This window comes from Pelodiscus sinensis, chromosome 12 (assembly GCF_052426305.1).
Source record: "Pelodiscus sinensis isolate ZL-2025 chromosome 12, ASM5242630v1, whole genome shotgun sequence".
Classification (NCBI taxonomy): Eukaryota; Metazoa; Chordata; order Testudines; family Trionychidae; genus Pelodiscus; species Pelodiscus sinensis.
Genome location: NC_143063.1, coordinates 27,197,111 through 27,211,083, shown reverse-complemented (window position 1 = coordinate 27,211,083; position 13,973 = coordinate 27,197,111).

Sequence of the window (13,973 nt, the reverse complement as noted above, 5' to 3'; positions counted from 1 at the left end):
TTGTTTTACATAAACAGACTTCAGTCCAAACTAAGGAATGCTAATTAAGCAAAAACCATGACCAGATGTTTATTAACACCTCTCAGGTTCATGGGATTTCAATAGTGTGCAGTTTTCATGGACTAATTTGAGAAGAGAAACACCTTTACTGGAATAATGGCCAATTATAATTGCCTACTTTGCCTATTTTTCTTTTATCTCATGTGTAGGGGAAAAAATAAGTTCAACCTATCATCTTAGTGTTGTTGATATTAATTCTGCACATCATTTGGTACAAATTATTAATAATAAATACACTGTAATATACAGATAAAAATTCCTAATCCATTTACTGTACAACAACTTTTCTATATTAGTTTATCATGTACCAAAATTGTTAACTTATTTAGTCACAGTCTGCCATCAGCTTTGCCTTTGCCAAGGGAACGATGCATTACTTTGATGCCAAAAAGCACCAAAACAGGAAGAGCTGCTGTTGTGTCCCAGCATGGTGACTTCATCGCAGGCCACAGTTTCAAACTGTGGAGTAATAAAACTGAATAGCACAATATAAAACTCCATGTTTCATAAGACAAATATTGCTTTACGCATTCATGTCCCTTGTACTATGTTAACTGTAGGAAGAAATGGAATACAGTTTTAGTGACCCCCTGGGACCTATAAAGGCTATTTCTGAGTCTGAATCTTGCTGTTTAATTTAATCATTTATTATATTAATATTCAAATGGGCTGCATCTTATTAGCTACTGCAAAGATGTTAGTATGTCTGAAATAAATACCTAATTATGCTTTTGAAGAGAGAGGTTCTAAAGACTTTCCTACGTTTGTGCTAATAGAACACTTCATTTGCAGATTTTTTTTTTTGCAGAAATAAGCAGTCTGAGCATCTCCCCCCGTTACTTTGAATAAAATAAAAACAAGGCTCAAATATACCATTGTAATGCCTAAGTAGCACATGGGAGTTCTCCGTTTTGTATTTTTAGGTTTCGTTCTCCAAGCTGGTAAGTTATATAGAAGCAAACTGACCAGTTCCCTCAGCTCCTTCCTCAATAACACATTAATAAAAATAACTGCTTTAACCAAATGACCATGAAATTAAGTATGTTCTTATTCAAATTAAACAAATGGATATGCTTTGGAAAATACACTTTGAACCCGACATGGTCATGTTTAAAAATATATTGTCATTTTATTATTTTAAAATCCCATGCTTTTTCCTTGCGTGCAGAACAAAAAGATGAGGCCACTTGATTTCACAAACAATGGACACCAGCAGCTTGCACAAAATGCATAGCAGGGGGCAGGCATGTATGCAGAAGGGAAAAAAAGAGTCAGTGGATTTCTAGTGTCAACTTTTCTGCGGGATCCGCAAGAAGTCCGTTTTGTTATGTCTTCATGAGGATAGACTGAACTGCTGGCATAATATACACAGACAGCACTAACATGTTCTAAACTAAATGCATACACTGCATTTACAGTAGTACAGAAATATGCAGTAAATGCAAAAGTTATAATTTGCAAAACTGGGAATTTCAAAAATCACGGCCATCAAACTTTGCAATAAACCTTTAAAAAGCACTTAGTATGAGGTGCTTAGACAATTATTTTCATCGTAATTTATTTTTTGATTGGATATTGGTGCTAATAAAAGGTTAAAGGACAGTGAGTGCTGGAGGATGAACTCCTCATTTTACCCATAAACACCTACGTACAGCTGACTGCAGCATGGGTTCCTCCAAATTGACCTGCAAATGGCCTTATCCGGGAGTAGGAACTAGCTTGTTGTTCATGTGACTGTTGCTATGCATGTTTTATAAGCTGGAACTGCCAGGTTAGTTTAATTATCACAGGAGTTATTGACGTGCAAATTATCAACCTTTCAGAACTTGGGGGGAGGAGGAGAAGCATAAGGGGAGGGGTGAGCTGGGTCAATTTCCATTATTATTAAGGGAAGGTTTGTGTGACACATGCAACTCCTGTTCTTGCTAATGAGAGTTGTGTTTATGTCCCAAAGGTAACATGGACTCTTAAACTGGGGGTCCATTCCATAGCTCATTCATTAAATCTACCAGAGCTCTCTTGATATTGTCACTTCATCCCTCTCAGCCCTACAGTGTTACAACAGACTTGTTACAATACAGTAATCCCCTTGAAATAGAGATGGTTATATCACCATTTGCATTATTTGCTATATTGGAATGAAAATGATTTAGTCATCTAAGGCAAATGATAGGTTTGTAAGGATGAACACTGTATAGTATGCAATGCACAACATTTTCCATTATACTTTTATTCTTAGTTACTGACCAATTGATGTTACTAACAGTTGTTATCTGAAGTACCCATGTATACAACGATAACTTGATAGTTTTTACTTGATACACATAATTCCTCGATATATATTTTCCTGACACTTGAAATATACGTAATCTTAAATTCCAGTTTGCCTTCTTTTTTTCCTTCTGGAATATTTAAAGATTAGATTATCATCCCAGATCTAATGAGTAAAGGCATAGCTTGCTAGGGCATCAATAGTTAACCTGCAATATACACTTATATTCCCCTCTGTTGAATAGACAATGTAGAGATTTAACTATCACACCACTAAAACCACATTTTCTCCCAGATTTAGACTAGCCATAAGAATGCTGTGTATATGTTTTCCTCATTATTTGGATGTGCTGTTTGAGTGTTGTGATCAGTGATTCAGAGCACATGATTCATCAGGAAGACATTTGCTAGGCAGACATGTGAGGAGCTGTCTGCCTCTTCAATCTCACTGACAGGGCAAAAATGCTGATTTATAGTAAATCATTAAAATCTGCTTATTATTGCACTGCTTGTTCCTCTTCTCCACTTCAAGCCAGCATCTTGATCTGCATCATGTCTCTTACAATTTTATACTACAGCAAGCAGTTATTTAAACAAGAGAGAAATGATCCTTAGTCTTTATTAGTGCATATGAAAGGATATTTTGTTTAAAGAAGACTAATTAAGAATGCAGACTATTTTCTTGCTCAGTTTAGGGACAAATAAAGATTTAAGCCATCTAAGCACTAAGAATTATTGCACTAAAACAATGCTGTAAAATGATTATTGAATACCTCAATTTAAAAAAAAATCACAAAGTAACAGCTCACACATCACCAAAAATACTGGAAAAGGAGTGGAGGTGCTGTGGAGGTATGCTGTGAGAATAGAGCCAGGCAACACAGAGCTAAATACAATCTGAATACCGATGAATAGAATAGACTGGTATTATGTACCACTCTGTTATAGTGGCAATGGGAACATTCTTTTAACATTATTACAAAAAAAGTTTTATTTGTTTACTTTGAAAGATATGAATTTGCTGAAATAATATGTAAATACACTGTATGCTAGAAAAACAAAGAAACAATACAAAAAGGTCCATATTGTGTATGTGTTACTTACAGTAAAAATTTTAATTTGACGCCTGGGGACAGAAATCCTTGCCACTGAATTACAAAGAAGTGAATAAACTGACTCAAAATTAATCCATACAGATCTGTCCCCTTAATAATACTAATTCCAGAGAACAAAGCAGTGCATAATGCATTTTAAATTAACTTGGAAAATGCATAATTTATATTTGTTTTATTTCTTAATATTTGAACACAGGTACATTTTAGAATACTAAGGGCAAGAAGGAGAAGGGCAGATTTTTATCCATATATATTCAATTTTAAAAAAAAGACAATAGTTTTAAGCTCCCCAAGAAAAGGACTTCAGTTGTGAAATATTACAGAGAAAAGATAAACACAGTTAGGGGAGAGCAAACGATTTTAACATGCTGTGAAATGAATATGTTTGGTTAAAATATAAAAAGAGTCCTAATTCCTAATAAAACATTCTAAAATAGATAATTACATATTAGTTTGGATCTAAAATAATGTCCTTACTCATGAGAGGGAATTGAGAGATATGCTGCAGGGTGCCCAGTGTGGGCATGGCTGGCAGATAGAATGTTGTATGGAAGAGAGATAAGGGTAAGGCTGTGCACTTCAATAACTCTGCTTTATGAAAAATACACATTATATTTGGGAAATTGCAAAATTCTATTCCCTCCCCTTGCCCGTGTCCCTCTTGCACATGTACTTTGAGAACCCGACACTGGGTTCTCAAAGTATAAAACATGCCACACAAGTATATGTCAAACACAAGGGCTGTGTCTACACTGGCACCCTTTTCTGGAAAAGGGATGCTAATGAGACCAGTCGGAATTGCAAATGCCGCGGGGGATTTAAATATCCCCCGCGGCATTTGCATGAACATGGCTGCCGCTTTTTTCTGGCTCGGGGCTTTGCCGGAGAAAAGCACCAGTCTAGATGGGATCTTTCAGAAAATAAAGACTTTTCCGGAAAATCTCTTATTCCTCTTAAAATCAGGAATAAGGGATCTTTCGGAAAAGGCTTTATTTTCCGAAAGATCCCGTCTAGACTGGCGCTTTTCTCCGGCAAAGCCCCAAGCCGGAAAAAAGCGGCAGCCATGTTCATGCAAATGCCGCGGGGGATATTTAAACCCCCGCGGCATTTGCAATTCCGACTGGTCTCATTAGCATCCCTTTTCCAGAAAAGAGTGCCAATGTAGACACAGCCAAGTAGTTTATTTCCTGACACAACTAACAGCTGTGCCCCATAGATGGAAGAACAACATAACAAAGAAGCGGCGTATCTTACGTCCCTTTCTGCAAGCCTGGGACCCCGGGTAGGCTACGGATGAAGTGGGAGGTTGTCTCAGCTTCTGAGGTGCCGGTACCCAAAGCCCATTGGTGAAGTCCGATTTTCTAGGCAGCCTTAAATACAGTTTTCCTGCCTTGTTTGGCAGTTTGGAAATTTCCAGGGCTTACTCATTAGTGCTGATGTAGAGCTTAGCTGTTAGTTATCAATCTGGTTCTGATCTGGATCTTCTTTTCCTTTGGCCCTGTTTACGTGATCAGTACATTAGGGTAAACAGAACTGTTTATGCGTTCTTGCCCTTTACCCTTATCTCATACTTGTTCTTGCTATACTGGCAACAATGCTTATCTTAAATGGCGTATGTTCCCAAAGACTTGTTTCTGGCTCATCAGATATAGGGAAAAGGGAAAGGGGGTAAAGAATGCAGGCCTCATCACCCCTAAACTATCACGTACAAAGTTCTTCCGCACTTGACCACTACATTATGAAACATCACAAAACCAGGTGAAATTTGTTGTAGTCCATGCTTAGTTATAAACCTGTGTCATAAACCCTTTTTGCAAGCTTAGGTTAGAACATCAAATTAACCTGCATTGAGTTTTCTCCCAAAGACACAAGGGGATGCAGTTGAAGTGACATGGTTTTGACCTTAAAAAAAAATCTGGGCTGAATTCTTGATTTAAGTGAACCATAAAAAACGGGAAAATCCAGGGGTAAAAATCTATCCAAAATTAATCCCTCACTTCCCAACACCGGTTCAAAAATAGGTTCCCTTATGAACCAAAGTAGCTGAATTTTGCACAGCTCTAATATTTATCTTTTTATTTTGCTTTACATTAAAGATCAACTTGTACGGACCCACTAAAAGCCCCAGTCATATGCAAAATGTTGGCTATATTTTGTAAAGCTATTTGTAGTTAAATTCTTACTTGGCACTCTGGACAAGAGTTATTTTCAATAACTCAAGTTTACAGGATAGCCTTATCGAGGGCTAATGCAAATTAATGCTTTGAGTCACAAGTATTTCCCTTTGAAACAATAATTTCAAGTTAATGTCTCTTGATGTGAAATGGAGTGCAGTGTCACAAGCTCTCTTTTACCAACCTACAAATTTACTCATGTCCCCAACTTACACAAATATGGATGTCATCCCACTTTGCTTCTTTGTTTTAAGCAATAGGGCCAAATTCTTCTCTCGGTGAATCTGACAGCACTACTCCAGATTTATTGGTTTAACTGAAAGCTAAAATTGCACTATAAGGCCTCATGTAATCATTAGTAGTAGTAACCGGATGGAGAAAATGCTAATACCAGCAGACCAATACTACAAAAATGATTTCTGTAAGGGTGCATCTACACAGCAGTGCTAGCTTGAAATAAGGGACGAAATTTGAGCTACACAAATTGTGTAGCTTATTTCGAGATAGTCTATTTCAAAATTAAATTTCAGAAGAGACCACTATTCTGACAAGTCCCTTAATCCTCATCAAACGAGGTTTACCGGGACATCAGAATAGCAAGCACCTTATTTCAATTGCATTTCAAAAACCAGGCGTGCTGTTAAGATGTGGAAAATATTATTTTGGAATACCGGACGTATCCCGAAATAGCGCCACTGTCTAGATGTACCCCAATATACAATATTTATCCCATGCCCAGATTCATTTGAATAGGGGACTCTGTGGGGAGAGAGAAAAGGGAGTTTACTCTTCTAGACAATTAATATAACGAAGTAGACACAATAGCCTTAAAATGATGAACTAAAATATTGCTTCTAGGGACTCCAGAAGCACCCAGGGATAACTGGTTACCTGCTCTTACTGGTGCCCACCAAAGTACTGAAAGGATATTTGCCATGGTAACAATAACACATTCATGTAGCGTTACAGTAATGAAGTTTAAGGGCAGAAGAGGCTATCAGATCATCTAGTTTCATCTCCTGTATATCATAGGGCACCAACACCACCTAGCATCTGCACACAACAGAGCTGTTGGATCAAGTCCTATCTGCCCTATTGACATGTATTACCATTATAAGAAACAGAAGAAAATTAAGAAAAAAAAAGATAACAAAAGCAAATTGAAAGAAAATAATGAGAGAAAAACGTGTTATTTCTTAATTGTATTATGGACTCTCAGAAGACACATTGGAAATGAACCAATGGCGGGAAAAATAACAAGGAACGTGGGGCTTGTGAGGCCGTCTTCCACTGCGAGGGAGCCAAATGGCAGTGTGTCAGTGGTGCTATGAGCCACAGGGGAGTAACGCAGTTCAGCATAGAAGCCTCGGGACTGCTTTCCTAGCAATACTTCTCTGCATGGATCCCGACAGAGGCAGCTGGATTCCAACTACAACAGATGAGATGGGCAATGGGAAGAAATGCCTGTCTTTCTTCAAGTTCATGTGCAGGGGGTGGGAGAATGCACTGGCCAGAGTGAGGGGGAGCTAACTTAATGGAGCTTAGATTACTAGGCTCTCCTTTACCACTCAGAAAGGGGCCAGTGTGCCCTGCTCCTGGTGCTGAGCAAGCACTGAATGAAATGAGAGTATGGAAATTAATGACAATGGACAAGATAGTGTGAGCAGGGAAAGAAGGAACAACACAATGATGGGACAAGGAGGAACCCAGATGAATGGGAGAGAGAGAAACACAGAGAGATTAGAAAGTTGGGGAAAGAGGAATAGCGATTGGGACACTGAGGCTATGTCTTCACTGAATCTTTTTGTTGGCAGAGGAAATGAAAATGATGACCATTTGCATAGTTTCGTCCAATCCTTTTTGCGGAAGAGGTTTTTGCAGAAAAAAACCACAGTATAGATGAGGCCATTTTGCGCAAAAAAACCCTTTTGCGCAAGATCCCTGATGCCTCAAAAAAGGAGGTAGACAGGATCTTGCACAAAAGGGTTTGTTTGCGCAAAATGGCCTTATCTACGCCATGCTTTTTTTTTTTGCAAAAACCTCTTCCACAAAAAGGATTGGAAGAGCCTATGCAAATGAGCGGGAAATGCTAATGAGTCCTTCATTTGCATTTCCTTTGCCAACAAAGTGATGCAGTGTAGACGTAGCCTGAGGGGCAGGGTAAGCTGAAAATAGAAGAGAGATAAGTGAGTGGGACAAGATGAGAAAAGGACGGAAAGTGGAATAATGGAGAGATACAAGGAAAGTGAACAAAATGTAATAAAAGGGCAAGGAAAACAAGTCAGATGCAGGCCCACTGACAAGGGGTGGGCAAAGAGAGCAACTGCCCCAGGAACACTTTAAATTACCATCAAAGCACTGCACTCTCTGGATTTCTCTAAGGGCTGTGGGGGGAGGGAAGAAGCCACCACCCTTTCCATCTGAGGCCCCACCCCTTCCGGTAACATGGAGCCGCCACCCCCTAAACTCCACCTTGCCCAGGGACTGACAAGTCTGTTTGCTCCTGTGGTCAAAAGAAAAACAAGTATGGGAGATAAAAGGAAGAAAGAATTTGAAAAAAAAAGTTAAAGAAAACCAGGCTGATGGTATCGGAGGAGGTAAATTATGTATGAAGGAAAAGGAGGAGGGAATGGAAAAGTGTGCTGCCCCCTTTTGGGGTTAATGGAAGGGGAGGCTATGTGACTGTGCCTTTTGGCCTGCGCCTTGTTGAGGAGGATTGTGACGGACCGCCGCAGGTCCGCACTAGAGCGGGGGCCGCCGGCGCCCCCTGGAGGCCGCCGGACGGACCGGCAGGCAGCCCTGGGAGCAGGGGAGAGCGGGCCAGGGAGGAAATCCCGCAGGGGGAGGGACGGCTAACTCCCCGACGGGGAAGAAGGGGCCAGGGACGGCCCCATCTGAGGGGCGAGGAGCCCGAACGGCACTCCGCGCGGCCAGAGCCGCGCGGAGCCAACGTCAGGCCGGGACGCCCCGGCCGTGACATCAGCGGACGCCAGGACGCCCGGGGGGCGGAACGGGCGTCCCTGACATCATCACCCGGGCCGGTTGAAAAGCGGCCCGGTGGAGCAGGACGAGGCGGCACTCAGGGGAGCTGCCGCCACCACCGCCGCCCCAGCCGCCAAGGGGAACCCCCCCCCCCGCGTTGGAGGAGATGAGGGAACGACCCCGAACCCCCATGACGGCCGCGGGATGAGACCGACGCCTCGGGCGGGGTAAGTGACGGCGGGATATCCTCCGCCAGAGAGAAGGGTAGCGGGGAGTGGGGTAGCGGGGCCTTCTGGTGCCCGTGGACAGGTGCGTTACGGGGATAAACCCCACCTGTCGTGGGAGGAACGTCCACTTTGTTCTCCCCCCACTTAGGGCCCCGGGCTGGGACCCGGTGGAGAGGGCGGGCCCGGGTCCCCCACGTCCCCCCTCCCTACCACGAGACCCCAACCCACATGACCCCGCAGGGGTGACTAAAGGGGCGAAGACCCTTTCACTTTGACTGCCCCGACGGGGACCCCGTCTCCTCGCCTAGACCCCAGGCAGACTGGTACCCTGGGTCAGCCCCGAGGAAACGGAACCACGAGTTCGCTGATCCCTGGTCCGGACTCGCGGCTGGGTGATCGCACTCAAACAGCTAGATGGCGGGTCCGCTGAACCCCCTTGCCCCGCCAGGAAGGGGCGTTCGCACCCACACAGGCCCACACAGTGGTGGAGAATGTGGGCACTAGCGGTTGTGCCCCCCTTGTCACGCAGACTCTAGACGCCCGAGCAGTTGGCGCCCACGGAGGGCCACCGACGACGACGACGACGCGGCCCTCACGATGGAGCCACGCCAGCTACTGGATTGGCTCGGGGAGACACAGCGGAGACAGCAACAGGCCCAGCAAGAGCAACAGACACAGTTAATCCAGCAACTCACCACTCAGTTCCAGGAGCACCAGCGACAGCTGGTACGGGAACTGTCGGCGCAGCAGGAGCAATGGCGCCAGACCGTAGAAAAAAGAGTCGGAGCGCCGGCAACAAACCCTACGGGATCCGTGGAGGGACCCGGGTTGCCCCTCCGGCTCACGAAGTTGGGGCCTCAGGATGACCCTGAGGCTTTCCTGACAACCTTTGAGCGGGTGGCTTCCGCGGCCCGGTGGGCACCGGAACAATGGGCCACCCTGCTGGTCCCGTACCTTACAGGGCCCGCCCAACTGGCCTACCGGAGCCTATCCGTCAACGACACCCTCAATTATCACAAGGTCCGAGAGGCCATCTTGGACCAAATAGGGCACTCTCCCGAAACTTGTTGCCAGAAGTTCCGACAGGAGTCCTTGAAGGTGGGGGATCGACCTAGGGCGGTGGCCCAACGCCTCCGAGAGTGGGCGACCCGGTGGTTGGAGCCAGAACACAAAACAGGTACTCAGGTCCTGGAGCTGATTGTCCTGGAGCAATTCGTCCACATCTTGCCCCGGGACGGACAATGGTGGGTGCGGAGGAACCGACCCACGACCGTGAACGAGGCGGTGGGCCTGATGGAGGCCCACCTCTTGGCGGAGACAGAAGAAGGCAGCACCCGACGAGAGACGCTACCAGGCCCGAAGGCGGGGGGCACGCGACCACAAGGTAAGCCCGCCGAGAGGGCCCAGACCCCGGGGAACCGGCGAAGGAGGGACAATATACCCCGGCTGGCCCCCGTGTGGCCAACCAAAACATCGGAGAGACCGGAGGGGGAAGACAACCCCGAGAGGCCCCCCAGGCCCCCCAGGGACCCCCGGCCCGGCTCGAAAGGACCCTGCTTCCAGTGCGGGCAGGAGGGGCACTTTAAAAGGGACTGCCCGCTCATGGACTGTACCCTGGCCCAAGAGGAACGAACGGAAGCCACCGGAGGGAGGCAACACGGGCAGCGGAGGGTCCTCGCGGACATGAGGGTTGGAGATCGGCGCGTGAAGGCCCTGGTGGATTCAGGCGCGATGATGACATTGGTGCGGGCGGACCTGATCCCCCCGGGACGGCCCGTCGGGGAGCCCGTATGGATGAAATGTGTACATGGCGATGTAAAGGCGTACCCCACCGTCTGGGTCCGCCTAACCGGAGGCAGACAAGAACGGGCCTGGAGAGTGGGGAAGGCCCCGCACCTGCCCTACCCCGTGCTAATCGGACGAGACTGGCCTGAATTCGGGCGACTGCTGCAGGACCAAGGGGCCCGGAACGACGAGCAACAACCCCGGGAAAGCGTCGGCAGAGACACGTGCCTGCAGGTGGAGGAGGCCCCCGATTTTGTAGTAGAACAGAGACAAGACCCATCACTCCAGCATGCCTGGGAGCAGGCCGCCGGCCCGAGGGAGACGGACGGGGACCCGGACCCCCCAGCCCAGGGACCGAGCTTCCAGGTACTGAATGACCGCCTTTATCGGGTGACCAAAGAGAGAGAGGGGGGGGGACTCAAACAACTGGTAGTCCCGGCGCGGCTCCGGCGGGAGGTCCTAGAGTTAGGACACGCCAACCCGTAGTCGGGCCATCTCGGGCGGGAAAAGACCCTCGCGCGGGTACTCCAGAGGTTTTATTGCCCCGGGGTGTTCCGAGCCGTAAGTGACTTTTGCAAGTCATGCCCCGAGTGCCAACCCCATAGTTACGGTGCCGTTTGAACACATAGCGATGGATTTGGTGGGACCCCTCGAGCCTTCGGGGAGGGGGCACCGGTATATTATGGTTGTAATAGACTATGCGACCCGCTACCCCGAGGCAGTCCCGCTCAGGAACACCAAGGCCCTTAGCCTGGCCCGAGAATTGATGAAGATTTTCTCGAGGGTGGGCCTCCCCCAGGCGATCCTCACGGACCAAGGCCCGAACGTCACCTCCCGGGTCATCCGGGAACTTTGCCGCCTGTTGAAAATTCGACGGCTTCAGACTTCCGTCTACCCCCAGACGGACGGATTGGTCGAAAGATTTAATGAGACGTTAAAAGGTATGCTGCGACGATTCGTGCAGGACGAACCACGGGGATGGGACCAGCTGCTCCCTGGCCTTCTGTTCGCAGTCCGGGAAGTCCCCCAGGCGTCAACGGGCTTTTCGCCCTTCGAGCTCCTCTACGGGCGCCACCCCAGGGGGATTCTAGATTTGCTGCGTGAGGGATGGGAGAGCCAGGCCACCTCGGGGAGGGGGACCGTCCATTACATTACAGAGCTGCGGGAAAGGCTAAGCCGGCTCGGAGAATACGCCAGATTAAACCTGGAGGACACCCAGAGGCGTCAGGCCCGGCATTATGATGCCAAGGCTCGGCTGAGGGAGTTCCAACCCGGGGACCGGGTGATGCTCCTACGCCCAACAAAGGAGTCCAAACTACTAGCCCAGTGGCAGGGACCCTTTGAGATGGTTAGGAGAGTGGGAGAAGTGGACTACGAGATCAGGCTGGCGGGGAGCCGGCGGGGCACCCAGGTCTTCCACGTAAACCTGTTGAAAAAGTGGGTCCCCCGCGAGGCCCTGATGATCGCGACGCCATCCGAAGGGGAAGACCTTGGCCCCTGGGGTGGAGAAGAAGAGCTGAAAGGGGAGGCCGAGATAGGAGCAGGGTTGGCGGCCCCACAGCGGGAACAACTACAGGACGTCCTCCGACGACACCAAAAGATCCTCACCACCCGACCCGGACGCACGACCCTAGGGACACACCGAATAGAAACCGAAGGCGGGAAGATCGTCCGAGAACCACTCTGGCCGTTACCCCGAAAGGTGTGGGACACAGTCGCCCAGGAAATCCAGCAGATGCTGCAGTGGGGCGTGATAGAAGAGTCTAGGAGCGAGTGGCAGAGCCCAATCGTCCTGGTCCCGAAACCGGATGGGTCGACGCGGTTCTGTATTGATTTCAGAAAAATCAACTTGATTTTTCTTCGACGCCTACCCCATGCCCCGAGTGGACGAGCTCCTCGAACAACTAGGCCAAGCCGCGTACATATCGACCTTGGACCTCTCCAAGGGGTACTGGCAGATCCCGCTAGACCCCGGAGCCAGGGAGAAGACGGCCTTTTCGACTCCAGTGGGGCTATTCCACTTCATCACCATGCCCTTCGGGCTACACGGAGCGGCGGCCACCTTTCAGAGGGTAATGGACCGCATGCTCACCCCACACCAAGAATACTCAGCCGCCTATATAGACGACATCGTCGTCTACAGCCAGACCTGGGAGGAACATCTGAAACACCTGGAAAAAATACTAACGGCCCTCGGCCAGGCTGGCCTTACGGCCAACCCAAAAGAGTGCCGCTTCGCACAGCGCGAGGTATCTTACTTGGGGTACACAGTCGGGGGGGGGAAGCTGAAACCAATTTACAGTAAAATCCAAGCACTCCACGACTACCCGAGGCCAACAACTAAGAGACAGCTGCGGCAGTTTTGGGGACTCGCGGGTTATTATAGACGGTTCGTACCGCAATTTGCCACTCTCGCAGCGCCCCTGACGGAGATGGTAAAGATCACAGAACCAACGCGGGTGAAGTGGACCCCGCTAGCGGACCGGGCGTTCCGGACGTTAAAAGACAAGCTGTCGGACGCCCCGGTACTAACTCAACCCGATTTCAATAGACCTTTCTTCCTGTATACAGATGCCTCAGAGGTGGGACTCGGGGCAGTACTAGCCCAGGAACGACAGGGAGAAGAACACCCCATCCTATACCTCAGCAGGAAGCTCCTACCCAGAGAAAGAAGCTACTCCACCGTGGAAAAGGAGGCCCTGGCGGTGAGGTGGGCGGTTGACGCCCTGAGATATTATTTGTGGGGAAATAAATTCAAACTGATAACAGATCACGCCCCCCTTGTGTGGCTAAATACGATGAAAGATACGAACGCCCGCATTATGCGCTGGTACCTAGCGCTGCAACCCTACTGTTTTGAGGTGGTACACCGGCCGGGGGCCACCCACAAAAACGCGGACTTCTTCTCGCGGATAGGAGAATCCGCGAACCCCCCGAGGGAGCCCCTCCAAAGGGGGGAGGTGTGTGACGGACCGCCGCAGGTCCGCACTAGAGCGGGGGCCGCCGGCGCCCCCTGGAGGCCGCCGGACGGACCGGCAGGCAGCCCTGGGAGCAGGGGAGAGTGGGCCAGGGAGGAAATCCCGCAGGTGGAGGGACGGCTAACTCCCCGATGGGGAAGGAGAGGCCAGGGACGGCCCCATCTGAGGGGCGCGGAGCCCAAACGGCGCTCCGCTCGGCCAGAGACGCGCGGAGGCAACGTCAGGCCGGGACGCCCCGGCTGTGACGTCAGCGGATGCCAGGACGCCAGGGGGGGGGGGAACGGGCGTCCCTGACGTCATCAGGGGAGCTGCCGCCACCACCGCCGCCCCAGCCACCAAGGGGAACCCCCCCCCCCCGCATTGGAGGAGACGAGGGAACGA